At 37.6% G+C, this 14,596-nt stretch overlaps 1 long non-coding RNA gene across 1 annotated transcript; it reads left to right on the plus strand.

Moving 5' to 3' along the window:
• Positions 1-694: 694 nt before the first annotated feature.
• LOC146395880 (uncharacterized) lies at positions 695-8,049 on the plus strand. Its single transcript, XR_014829928.1, has 2 exons — positions 695-4,088; positions 4,642-8,049. It is a non-coding gene; the product is annotated as an uncharacterized LOC146395880 (long non-coding RNA).
• The last annotated feature ends 6,547 nt before the right edge of the window (positions 8,050-14,596 follow it).

Here is a 14,596-nt window from a genome sequence, read left to right on the forward strand (position 1 = left end):
AACTGGTTTCCTTTTATGTCGATTTTGCCTAATCAGGTTGAACAATATCAGAGTTAGAGTTTACATATAAGCAAATATCTGCATTAAAGAAATATATTTAGTAGTTTTGAGAATGGATGTATAAATATGATCCTTAACAGGGACATTTCTTTTTTTTTTTTTTTTTTTTTTTTTTTTTGTCTTTTTGCCATTTTCTTGGGCCGCTCCCACGGCATATGGAGGTTCCCAGGCTAGGGGTCCAATCAGAGCTATAGCCACCGGCCTATACCAGAGCCATAGCAACTCGGGATCCCAGCCATGTCTGCGACCTAAACCACAGCTCACAGCAACACTGGATCCTTAACCCACTGAGCAAGGCCAGGGATCGAACCTGAAACTTCATGGTTCCTAGTCAGATTCGTTAACCACTGCGCCACGATGGGAACTCCCAGGACATTTCTTTATTTCAGTTAGAATATTTTGCCTTAGATTGGGTTGTGTTGTGTCCTTTGTCCAGTGAAAGCTTAACATTTTCCATACAGGTATCTGAATGGTAGAGACTCACCCAGCAACCCAACCAACACCTTCTAGTCTGGTTTAATTAAACAATTTATAAATTTATGGCTAAAATCTGAAATTATATTCCTTCCTTTTTTTTTTTTTTTTTTTTTTTTGGTCTTTTTCTAGGGCCAAACCTGTGGCATATGGAGGTTCCCAGGCTAGGGGTCTAATCAGAGCTGTAGCTGGTTTATGCTACAGCCATAGGAGCATGGGATCTGAGCCATGTCTTTGACCTACACCACAGCTCAAGGCAACGCCAGACCCTTAACCCACTGAGCGAGGCCAGGGATCGAACCCGCAACCTCATGGTTCCTAGTCAGATTCATTAACCACTGAGCCAGGACAGGAACTCCTATATTCCTTCTTAATTGAAGCATTCACACAATCTGTTTTTTTCTTTTTCTTTTTTTTCTTGCTGTGAACTTGCTTGTCAGTGTTTCTCAAACTATGTGCAGTATAAAGCTTATGTTTTTATAAGGAAACTCTTAAACCAAAACTGACCCAATTATTAATGCTTCCTCCTTTTTTTTTTTCCTCCTTTCTCCCTCCTTTCTCCCTCCCTCTCTCTTTCTCTCTCCCTCCTCCCCACCTTACCCACCTCCCTACATCCACACAAACATATATATTTAACAAACTCCACCATTTTAAACAGAAGCTGAAAAACAGAAAAAAAGACACCAGAGCAATACCTTTATGTTCTCTATGTTTCTGTACTTTTCACAGTAGTGGACAAGACATCCAGAGTTGCAAATCTCAACCCTGAGAACAAACACTCTCAGGATGATACTAGAAAACTAACAACACAGTTTAATGAGAACCAGATACTACGCATCAAATCATTAATAGTTACCTTTGAGAATCGTGGATTTTACCAATTAGCAAGTTCTTGACAAATACATTACCTATTCACTGAAAAAGGTTTGATTTTTTTTCACCAAAACATCAGCAGCTGCCTTAGTGACCTTAGAAATGATAAACCTGGGATTAGTCTGGCCCTGGTCAGTAGAATGCTTTGTATTTCTAGAAAAGAATTCAGATTTTTGATCAGGAAATATGGAGTTGAAGCTTAGTCCCTATATTCATTAACTATATAATATTGTGCAAGATATTTAACCTCTCTGTGTCTTGGCATTTCCATATATTTAGAAGTTATTAACAATATTAACTGCTCAATCAATGGGACTAGATTTTTGTGGGGGTTTTAGTATATCTTATTGTGGTAAAAAAAATAACAAAATTTACCATTTGCACCTTTTTTTAATTGTACAGATCTGTGTCATTAAGTACATTCACATTGCAGGGCAACCATCAGTACCTTTTTCATCTTCCCCGACTGAAACTCTGTGCCCATTAAAAATTCCCCATTGTCCTCCAGCCCATCCCTAGAAACCACCATTCTACCCTCTATTTCTATAAATTTGACTCTAGGAACCTCATATGAGAAACCCCATGTAATACTTTTCTTTCTGTTACTGGCTTGTTTTACTTCATTTAACGTCTTCAAGATTCAGCCATGTTGTAGCATGTGTCAAAATTTCCTTCCTTTCTAAGACTGAATAATACATCATTGTATATTATATACTAAGTTTTATTTATCCATTCACCTGCCCATGGACACTTGAATTTATTCCACCTTTTGGCTACTGTAAATAATTTTACTGAGATCGTGGGTTTACAAATATATATATGGGTCCCTGTTTTCACTTTTTTGTATATATACCCAGAAATGGAGTTGCTTGAATATATGGTAATTATATATTTATTTTTTTGAGGACTTACCATACCATTTATTTTTGGTGTCAGTTTTAAGTAGAATAATACTTGGAAAATAGCTCTGAAACTTCTATTCTTTATAAACAAAATGTCAGGTGACAACATAGTTTGTATTTTTGATAATTAATGTTTGAGAATTTCTTCTTTGGAATTTTCCTCATCTCAAACTCAACTTTTCTGAGCCTCAGTTTTGTCACTATAAAGTGAGGATCATAAGACACAACTTGCAAGTTTGCTGTGAAGTCTAAACATAATAATAATAGATTGAACCATACAAGTTGTTGTTGTTGTTAGGGTTAAATATGGTTAAATGTTGGCCATTTCATATACTTCAGCCTAATATGTTTGTTGATATTCATTTGCTCTACTGTAGCCACTCTACGAATTTTGACCTGTGTCCTAAAAGATAGAGCTACATGAAGAGCTCTCTTGCTATTTGGCCTCCAGTTAACTCTGATGGGACAAGCAGTAGATTGCAGGGCAGGTGAAGGGTGCGGTTGGGATATTTACTGGCCAGCATCCTCAAGGCCAGATGACAGTTTGCCTTTAGCTGTATTCCTTCAATTAATTCCATAACTCTTCTCAGGTAGCCGTCTTCTGCAGTAACAACTACAGCTTCAGCTCCAGCCACACTTTAAGCCCCTTCAAGCCTATATGTGCTAACAGCTCTTCAAGACTGATAGTCTCAGGGTATTCCACCATCTTTCATTGGTTTCTCTTAAGCATGTTCTCACCTAAATCATTCCCTTATTAAACTCTCCTGAACTACCCTGTTTGAAGGTGCCATGTCTTTCCTGCAGACATGCAGGAAAAGTCTCATATAATGCACAACATCATTAATATACTGCCCTACTTTTAATAAATGCCCAATAAATGGTAGCAATTGTCATGAAAATTACTTCTGGGTCTTTTTCTGCTATGAATTATGTCTTTCATTAATCATACTTCTTATCTCAAGTCAAAATTTCTCATATGCTGGTGGCATAGTCAGTGAATCATCTTTGTTATTAAGACCATAGATAAGGTAAGATCTTCCTTCAAGTATGCCTGTTGGGGTCTCCAACTAGCCAACAGGCTAGAAAACAAAGGAAAGGTAGCTTAAGCTAGCTCAAATGCTTAGTCCTATCTTTGTTCCATGTTATATGTATTAAAATAGCTTGACAATAACTGATTTGAGAAGTTAAAGATTACTTTTGATTTCTATTTAAGAAAAGCATTTGACCTCTTGTTGATGATGAACTGTCCTTTACCCAATGGGTGTCAAGATGTAGAGGAGCCTAACACAATGCTAGTTCAGATGGAAGAATGATAGCAAAGATGGATTTACTAAGAATTCATGAATCTTAAGCTTCAGGGAACCTCGCTTGTATAAGCTCTTTTCAAGACTCTGGCAGGAGCCCAAGAAATGTGTGCACAAGGTCAAATGTGTTTGTAAATTTGCAAAAGTAAGACAAATGTCTCTTTTCACTGTGACTTCCCTTCTATCATATTTTCTCTTGTGATGGGTAGAAATGAAGTGGCTGTGGGCATTTTGTGAGATATGACTAAAAGCGACTTGAATTGGGCATTCATTGGGTTTAGCAGGACTTATTTATGCTGTTTATAAGTAATTTCTCAGTGAAGTTAATTTACTGTTATTTATTCCATAAAAAATGGCTTGGAGAATTCTATTTCTGGCTAATGTGCTGACTCAACCATCACTGTGGCATTAAGATGCAAAAACAGAAGCTGTATCACAAAATGAAAGTGTCCTTCAACACCTGGCAGAGAAATCTGTGAGTAGTGAAGAAAATAAGATTTGCAAATATGTAGCTAGAAGCTCATCTTTATAAAAGTTCTTTTAATCATTAGACATGCAAAATTATAAGCAGAGAATTTAGTTCCCATCAATTTCTAGTCAAAACAAGATTATAATCAGTAATACAACCTATAAAATTATAAAAGCACCATACATTTTAATTTTTGCATTGTAATCATGCAAAATAGAATTTACCTGAATTTTTTGCTATATAACACAGAACTATAGGAATACCAAATGACTATGTTTTTTTAATAGCTCATAAATGAAAGAAATTTAAGGAAGGTTTTTAAATTCTGGCTACACTACTAGAAATTTTATATGGCATCACTATAGTGAATTATGAAGCAAAAAAAATGAAATTTTCTAAACCCTTATTCACAGAAACCAGGATTAACCAATCATTATACATAAGAAACTGAATTGTTGATAGACAATAATTATTACTGTGATTAAATTTGTTGTGATATCTTTCCTAATTCTAAATAAACATTAACTCTCATACCTATTTTTATGTTTGTTTTCTGAAGGGTTTCCTCCAATTATGTGGGCTTCAAGTACCTTAAAATTTGTATCCACCCTGAACAATAGAAAAGAAGTTACATAAAGCCTCATCTAACTCGTCAGAAACCTTCAAGGCATATGCCTAGAAATTTGGAAGGCTACAAAGCTGTTTCTTCACTTTAGTGGAAGTAGAGTTTTAAATATTTGGAGAAAATGAAATATTTCTACTCAGAAGCACAGAGAATGCAAAAAATTCAAAAAAGAAAAAGAAATGAAAGATCCTATTCCTGGCTTGAAGATTTATGACAATCTTTATGACAATGGAGGTTCTGAACACTCTGGTTCTCTACTGAACTGGAGGGTGTTAGGGGAGATTTTCAGGCATCCTTAGCAATTTTTTTTTCCTAGTCAGAATTATAGTATTTCAGAAAACAGTCTGGCATTTGTTAGAAACCCTGGGAAGGAATCAATATTTTCAGCATTATCAAGGAAATGTGAAATGTCTGGGAGAAAATAGGGAGGAAGAGAAAAAGAAGATTCAAGTGTACTTTAATAAATGCTCTACAAATGGTAGTCTTTGTTTTCCAGCTTGTTGGTATATTTTCACAGAAGTCTGCAAAATTCTGTGTTCTTTCTTTTTTTCCCTTTACCACTACCTTACTTTTTTTAGTTTTTTTTTAATTGAAGTATAGTTGATTTACATGTTTCAAGTCTACAGCAAAGTGATTCAGTTATACATGTCTATATCTATTCTTTTTCACATTATTTTCCATTATAAGTTGTTAAAAATATTATTCCATGGTTCCCTGTGCTATACAGTAGGTCCTTGTTGTTTATCTAGTTCATATATAGTAGTATGCATCTGTTAATCGCAACCTCCAAATTTATCCCTCCCCCACCTTACCTCTTTGTAAACCTTAAGTTTGTTTTCAATGTCTGTCTCTTTCTGTTTTGTGAATAAGTTTATTTGTATCATTTTTTTTAGATTCCACACATAAGCGGCATCATGACGTTTTTCATTTTCTGATTTACTTCACTTAGTGTGATAATCTCTAGGTCCATCCAAGGTGCTCAAATGGCATATAGTCTTTTTTAACTTGATAAAGTTCCCCTTTATTCCTAAATTTCTGAGAGGTTTTTTTTTTATCATTAATTGGAGCTGGATTTTTGTCAAATGCCTTTTCTGAATCTATTGCTGTGTGTATGTGGTTTTCCTTTTCAGTCTGTTGATGTGGTGGATAAAATTATTTGATTTCTGAATGTCGAATAATCCTTGAATACCAGGAAATAAGTCCCACTTAGTCATAGTGTATAACTTTTCTCATACCATTTTGGATTTGACTTGTTATTATTTTATTGGGGATACAGTCATCATATATAACATTTTTATACCATTTTGGATTTGATTTGCTATTATTTTATTGGGGATACTTGCACCTATGTTCAGGAGAGATACTGTTCTGCACTTTCCTTGTAATGTCTGTGTCTGATTTTGGTATTAGGCTAATGGTGGCTTCATATAATGAGTTAGGAAGTATGCTCTTTGTTTCTATCCTTTGAAAGAGATTGTAGAGAATTGGTATAATTTCTTCCTAAATGTTGGTAGAATTTACCAGTGAACCCAGCATGGCCTGGTGCTTTCTGTTTTGGAAGATTATTAATTACTGATTCATTTCTTTAACATATATAGGCCATTTAGATGGTCATTTCTTGCTGTGTTGGTTTTGGTTGACTGTCCTTCAAGGAGTTGGTCCATTTCATCTAGGTTGTCAGATGTGTGGGCATGGAGTAGGTCAAGCTGGTTCATAGTGTTGATCATCAGTTCACTGAAGCTGTTTCTATTTTTTCAGCCTTTTTTTCCTGTTGATGTTTCATTTTGGATCATTTACATTGCTATGTCTTCAAGTCCCCTACTTGTTTCTTCTGCAATGTCTGATCACTGATAATCTCATTTAGTGTATTTTAAAATTACTTCTATTAGTTTTCAGAGCAGTGTTGGGTTCACAGAAAAAAAAAATTCACAGCAAGTACAGAGAGTTCCAACATGCCCCTTTCCATCCCCACCATAGCTGTCTCTTACCAGAGGGATACATTTGTTATAGTCAAGGAACCAGCATTGACACATTATCATCACCCAATGCCCATAGCTTATATTTGTGTTGTACCTTCTCTGGGGTTTGGCAAATGTGTCCACCTTACAGCATCATTCACACTCCTTTCACTTCTCTAAAGATCCCCTGTGCTCCACCTAGTCTGTTGACTCCACCCCTCAGCAAGTCCTTGACAACCACTGATCTTTTTACTTTCTCCATAGTTTTTGCCTTTTCTAGAATGTCATATAGTTGGAATAAAATAATATTTAGCCTTTTCAGATTGGCTTCTTTCACTTAGTAATACATACATATAAGTTTCCTCCTTATCTTTTTTTAATGGTCACACCTGTGACATATGGTAACTTCCTCCTCCATGTCTTTCGTGGCTTGATAACTCATTTCTTTTTAGTGCTGAATAATAATACTCTATTGTATTTATATGGGTACACCAGAATTTATCCATTCACCTACTGAAGGACACCTCGTTTGTTTCCAAGTTTTGGCTACTGTGAAAAAAGCCTCTGGAAATATACATGTGCAGGTATTTGTGTAAACATAAGTTTTCAACTCCTTTGGGTATATACCAGGAGCATGAAGGCTGAATCGTATGGTAAGAATATGTTGACATTTGTAAGAAACTGCCAAACTGTCTTCCAAAGTGGCTATATTATTTTGCATCCCTAGAAACGGTGAATGAGAGTTTTTATTGCTGTACAACTTCACCAGCATATTGTTTCCAGTGTTTTAGATTTTGATGATGCTAATAGGTGTGTGATATAATCTCATTTTTATTAAAATTGGCAATTCACTAGTGATGCATAATATATACCTTTGGTGAAATATCTGCTAAGGTCTTTTGTCCACTTTTTAATCAGGGTATTTGTTTTCTTATTGTTGCCATTTTAAGAGGTCTTTGTGTATTTTGAATAGCAATCCTTTATCAGAGATTTCTTTATTAAATATTTTCTTCCAGTGTGGCCTGTCTTCTCATTCTCTTGACTGAGTATATTTTTAATCTCATATATTATAATTTTCACCTCTAAAAGTTTTATTTGGTTTTTGTATTTTCTGAAACATATTTCAAGCAGAGACTTGAAAGTAGAGCTTCTTAAACATACAGAAGACAATTATAATTGGTTTGATGTCCCCTTATACTAATTTGATCATCAATGTTATTCATGAATCTGTTTTGATGGAACAATCTTAATTCTAATTATGTATCATATTTTTTCTGCTTGTTTTCATGCTTGATAATTTCTTATTCAATATCAGACTTTGTAAATGTTGCTTTATTGAGTGCTAGAGATATTTATATTCCTATAAATATTTTAAGCTTTATTTTGAGATTCATTCAAATTAAACCTGTTTGACTTGGGGGTTCTAGAGCTAAATCCGCACCACTACCTAGGAAAGACCCTTCTGCATACCCATTTCCCATCAATTATGTTTTCCACTTTGGTACAAACAAAACTATTCCTGACCCTGACTAAGTTATGGGAAATATTTCCTCTAAATTAGGGGGTATTTGTTTCACTGATCTTAAACAGCTTCCTCATATGCATGAGCTGATCAGATCAGCTCAGGAATAGAGGTAGATCCTCTACAGATCTTCAAGGCTTGTTCTCTCTGACTATCTCTTCCCTGGCCCTCTGCCTCCTCATCCCCTCTGGGCTCCCAGATCTGCCTTATTTAGTCAGAGAAACTGAAACCTTCCACCTGGGCTTTTCCCACCTGAGCTTTTCCCACCTGACCCATAGCTTGAAAGTCTCCAGGCAGTAAGCATGGACAATTATAATGCTCACCTTATTTGTTTCTCCAACTCTCAGGGATCACTGTCCTTTATTATGTGATTTCCCATGCTTTAAAAACTATAATTTTTTAAAATTTTGCCTGTTTTTTCTCATTCCAAGAGAGAAGGCAAATCCAGGCACTGTTTATTTTGGCCAGGAACTGCTTGGACCCAGCCAGAAGTCATTAGACTTTCATTAACCTATTATAAGGCAAAAACAGGGACAAAATGCTGACTTTCAGAGTAAACTATCTTTTTTTTCAATGAGTTCCCCAACTGGCACAGATACTACACACCCTCCCCCTGCACTATAGTGAAAGTTCAGCTTACTTTCATTGTAGCCCCTCTCGTCTCACAGTGCAATAAGTCTATACCAGCTTGTATAATTTTTAAACCGGATAATTTTTAACCTTTTACAGGTGTGAGCCATTATTTTCTGAATCTCTCAAATTTCAGGTGTTGATTTCTCTGAGAGCTTGAGTTCCCTTCCCACCACCTTAAGAACTCTGAAAACTCTCTAAGGGTATATTCTTTGCCTATCTCCAATCTTCCAATGAATTAACAGCCTTATTTTATAAAACCTGAAGATAATTAATAAGCTAGAAATCATGAAACGGTCTTCCAGATTTTTAGCAAATCTTTCATAGGTCATCTGACAACTACTATTCTCAGCTTTTTGAGGCCAAGCAACTAGAAAACAGGAAGAGTCTCTCTTACTAACCCATTTCATATATTTTATACATAAGGCATGTGTTAGTGTGTAATCAGAATACACAGAAACATTTTCTAACAAATAATGAGCTTTCAATAAGTATCTGCTGACCAAATAAATGAGCAATTTGAGGGAGGAGTCACCCAGGTTTCCTTACATATTATAAAATCTGCAGGGTTTACAGATGCTAAAACACTCATATAAATGAGTAAGAAATTATCAAAGACTAAAAAAATCTTAAAAACAACCAAACAATATGACTTTATCTGAACAGCAGGCTTCACATCAACACTAACCAATTCTCAAAGACCATCTCCAAGAAATAGTTTTGCCAAGAAAATAAAATCACTTTCAACCTGAAATTTTGCACCCGGCTAGGATGTTATACAAGAATGGAGAGCAAAGTAAAAGTATTTTCTGACAAACAAAAATTTAGGGGAGGAAGGCAAGATGGCAGAAGAGTAGGGGGACACGTTCGCCCTCTCCCAAAAACACACACAAAAAAGCCACATCTACAGGTTAAACGACTTGCACAGAACAGCAATCACTGGCAGAAGAACCTAAACTCCAATAATGGCAAGAATCTCGTGACATTACTAGGTAAAACAAGAGAAAAGAGAGTGAGAGAAGGGGAATCAGGGCTGGATGGGTGCTCCCGAAAGGGAACTGTGGAGGAACAAGGGATCCCACACCCTGGAAAGTCACCTACTCAATGGAAAGATCAACTGTATCGGAGGGATCTCCAGATGCAGAGAAGAGCAAAGCAATAAGTCTGAGATCTGAAGAGCAGAGTGAGAACCAAACAGATCATCTGAACTACTGGCACAGTCACCAAAAACTGAGATGCTTGGGTGGGGGCTGGGCACCAAGACCTCGGCTCTGGAGGTTAGTCCCCAGGAGTGGGCTGGGGTGGGGTGGGCAGTGTGGAGACTGCTTGGGGGACTAGGAAGCGGTCTTTCGGGTTGGCAGGGCAGAGACTGCCTGGGAGACTAGAAAGCAGAGCATTGCAGGTTGAAAGAGCAATACACTAAGGTCTGGGGAGTGGACAGCCACATCAGAGGGAACCTGGGAGAAGAGTTGGATCTACAGGAAAGACAAGGAGCCAGTGTTGGGGAGGGAGAGGAGGAGGGGTGGGCCACCACAGAATACTCCCCACGCCACAGCGAGCTCACTTGCCCACCAGCTATCAGAAAGCTGTGCTTCCCAGTGCATCCCCTCTCCCCCTACCCCTTGAGCATGTGCCAGACCTGGGGCTGCCTGCCATCCTGGAGGGCCGGCCTCACCATTTGTGGGAAGCCAACCACCACAGGGGCTTTCCCTGCCCTGGCCTGCCTGCCCTCTGGAGGGGCTACACCCCCACGGAGCAGCACCCAGAAATGCCAGCCCCCTGGAAAAGGCCTGCAGCCCAGAAACACTAGAACAAGCCTCCATTGCAGGGCAGTTCTGCCAGTTGCAGCTGCCCTGGGGAAGAGCTCCTCAGGTTCTCAGCGGCCCAGCTAGCTGCTCCTGCCCTCAGTGGGTGCTGCACTCCCATAGAACAGCTGTCCAGCACCACCAGCCCCCTGGAAGAGCCCCACAGCCCAGAAACACCAGAGCAATCTCTGCCTTGCCACATGAAATGTGCTTCCATCATGGTGTGGACCTCTCAGTCCTGTCTGCCCTCAGGAAGTCCTTTGCTTCAGAGAGAACCTGTCAGCCCCGCCCACCCTCAGGAAAAGCCATGCTGCCTCAAAAGAAGACTAACCAACAACGCCAGCCCTCGGGAAACATTCCCCAGCAGTGTCAAGGCAAACCCTGCCTGGCCACAGGGAGTAAAACTCAACCAAGAAAAAGAAAACAACAAGCAAGATGAAGAAGAAACCACCCCCAGTTAAAACAACAGGAGAACTCACCTAAAGCAATCAACAATGAAACAGACCTCTGCAGTCTGACAGACTTGTAGTTCAAAAGGGAAATAGAGAAAATACTGAAGGAATTAAGATATGAACAGTAATGTAGACGCCCTCAGAAAGGAACTAGAAAATATAAGGAGGAGCCAAGAAAAACTAGAACATTCATTTGCAGAGATACAAACTGAGCTAAGGAGAGTAAAAACCAGAATGAATAATGCAGAAGAACGAATCAGTGATATGGAAGAGAGACTAATGGAAATCACCCAATCAGGTCAGCAGACAGAAAACCAAATGAAAAAACATGAAAGCAATATAAGAGACCTATGGGATAACATAAAATGGGCCAATCTATGCATAATAGGAATTCCAGAAGGAGTAGAAAAAATAAGGGGATGGAAAATATATTTGAAAAAATTATCACTGGAAACTTCCCAAATCTAAAGGATCCTGATTTCAAGATACAGGAAGCACAGAGGGCCCCAAACAAGTTGAACCCAAATAGACCCACACCAAGACACATTATAATAAAAGTGGCAAAAGTTAATGATAAAGAGAGGATCCTAAAGGCAGCAAGAGAAAAACAGAATGTTACCTATAAGGGAACCCCCATAAGGTTATCAGCTGATTTCTCTGCAGAAACTCTACAGGCCAGGAGGGAATGGCAAGAGATATTTTAAAATGCTAAAAGGAAAAAATATGCAACCTAGAATACTCTATCCAGCAAGAATATCATTTAAAATAGAAGGGGAAATAAAACATTTTTCCAACAAACAAAAGCTAAAAGAATACAGCAATACAAAACCCAGGCTAAAAGAAATATTGAAAGGGCTTCTCTAAACCAAAAAGAAAGTAAGGAAAGAAAGGGGAAAAAAAAAGAGGAAGAACTAGGACTGTGGAAACCCCAATCAGAGAGCAGTCACTCAAATAAGCCAGCATACACATTTCATCATGAACATGTTTAAAAGAAAATAAGATTAAAAAGAAAAAAAAAGAGTCATCAAAATCATAAAATGTGGGCAAGGGAAGTAAGGAAATAAATAGACTTTTTTAAATTTTTTCTTTTCTTTCTCTCTCTCTCTCTGTCTCTGTCTCTCTCTCTCTCTCTCTTTGTTTCTCTTCTTAATTTTAGTATAGTAATCAAGTGTTTGAACCTACAGGACCATCAGGCTAAATCACACAATTACAGGAAAGGGTTAGCATGCTTAAAAAACAGGGCAACCACAAATCAAAACCAAACATTGCATTTGCAAAACATGAAAAGAAAAATACTCAAGCAGAAAATAATTGGAGACCATCCAACCAAAAAAAGAAAGGAAGAATGGAGAACCATAAAATCTACTGGAACACGAGGTTTAAAATGGCAATAAATAATCACCTCTCAATTATCACCTTAAATGTCAATGGACTGAATGCTCCAATCAAAAGACACAGAGTGGCTGAGTGGATAAAAAAAGAAAAAACCTTCAATCTGCTGCCTACAAGAAACTCACCTTAGGATAAAGGATACATATAGATTGAAAGTGATGGAGTTCCTTCATGGCGCAGTGGTTAACGAATCAGACTAGGAACCACGAGGTTGCGGGTTCGATCCCTGCTCTTGCTCAGTGGGTTAACAATCCGGCGTTGCCGTGAGCTGTGGTGTAGGTTGCAGACGCGGCTCAGATCCCGAGTTGCTGTGGCTATGGCGTAGGCCAGTGGCTGCAGCTCCAATTAGACCCCTAGCCTGGGAACCTCCATATGCCACAGGAGCAGCCCAAAGAAATAGCAAAAAGACAAAAAAAAAAAAAAAAAAAGTGAAGGGGTGGGAAAAAATATTTCATGCTAACAGACATGACAGGAAAGCAGGAGTTGCAATACTCATATCAGACAAAATAGACTTTAAAACAAAAGGCATAAAGACAGACAAAGAAGGACACTATTTACTGATTAAGGAATCCATCCAAGAAGAGGATATTACTATCATCAACATATATGCCCCAAATACAGGAGCACCCAGATACATACAACAAATATTAACAGACATAAAGGGAGATATTGATGGGACTACAATCATAGTAGGAGACCTTAATACCCCCCTCACACCAATGGACAGATCCTCTAGACAGAAAGCCAATAAAGCAACAAAGATCCTAAAGGAAACAATAGAAAAGCTAGACTTAATTGATATCTTCAGGACACTACATCCAAAAAAATCAGAATACACATTCTTCTCAAGTGAACATGGAACATTCTCAAGAATCAACCACATATTGGAACACAAAGCTAACCTCAACAAATTTAGGATCATAGAAATTATCTCAAGTATCTTCTCTGACCACAATGGCAGGAAACTAGAAATCAACCACAAGAAAAGAAATGAGAAAAAACCTACTACATGGAGACTAAACAACATGCTACTAAAAAACCAATGGGTCAATGAGGAAATTGAGAAGGAAATTTAAAAATACCTTGAGACAAAGGATAATGAAGACACAACCTATCAAAATCTATGGGATGCTGCAAAAGCAGTGCTCAGAGGGAAATTCAGAGTAATACAGGCCTTCCTCAAAAAAGAAGAAAGATCTCAAATTGACAACTTAACCCTCCACCTAAATGAATTAGAAAAAGAACAAAAAAGACCTAAAGTCAGCAGAAGGAAGGAAATTATAAAGGTCAAAGAGGAAATCAATAAAATAGACACTCAAAAAACAATAGAGAAAATTAATAAAACCAAGAGCTGGTTCTTTGAAAAGGCTAGACTCACTAAGAAGAGGAGAAAAAGACCCCAAATAAACAAAATCAGAAATGAAAAAAGGAGAAATCACAATGGATACTGCAGAAATATAAAATATCACAAGAGAATATTATGAACAACTATATGCCAACAAATTTGACAATCTGGAAGAAATGGACAATTTTCTAAAATCTTACAGCCTGCCAAAACTGAATGAAGAAGAAACAGACCAACTGAACAGACCGATCACTAGAAATGAAATTGAAGAAGTCATAAAAACACTCCCTACAAATAAAAGTCCAGGGCCAGATGGCTTCACAGGCGAATTCTAACAAACATATAAAGAGGATCTGGTGCCAATCCTCCTTAAACTCTTTCAAAAGGTTGAAGAAGAAGGAATATTCCCAAAGACATTCTGATGCCACCATCACCCTAATTCCAAAACAAAGATACCACCAAAAAAGAAAACTATCAGCCAATATCTTTGATGAATATAGACGCAAAAATTCTCAACAAAATCTTAGCCAACCAAATCCAACAATATATGAAAAAGATCATACACCATGACCAGGTGGGATTCATCCCAGGTAAACAAGGATGGTTCAACATACACAAATCAATCAAAGTCATACACATTAACAAAAGAAAAGTCAAAAACCACATGATCATCTTAAAAGATGCAGAAAAAAGCATCTAAAAAAGTCCAATGTCCATCCATGATAAAAACTCTTACCAAAGTGGGTACTAAGGGAACATAACATAATAAAAGCCATTTACGACAA

Source organism: Sus scrofa, chromosome 15, assembly GCF_054392235.1.
Source record: "Sus scrofa isolate SSC_HxYL_T2T_F1_AM1 chromosome 15, Sscrofa_HxYL_maternal_Yorkshire_Landrace_v2.0, whole genome shotgun sequence".
In the NCBI taxonomy this organism is placed as follows: Eukaryota; Metazoa; Chordata; class Mammalia; order Artiodactyla; family Suidae; genus Sus; species Sus scrofa.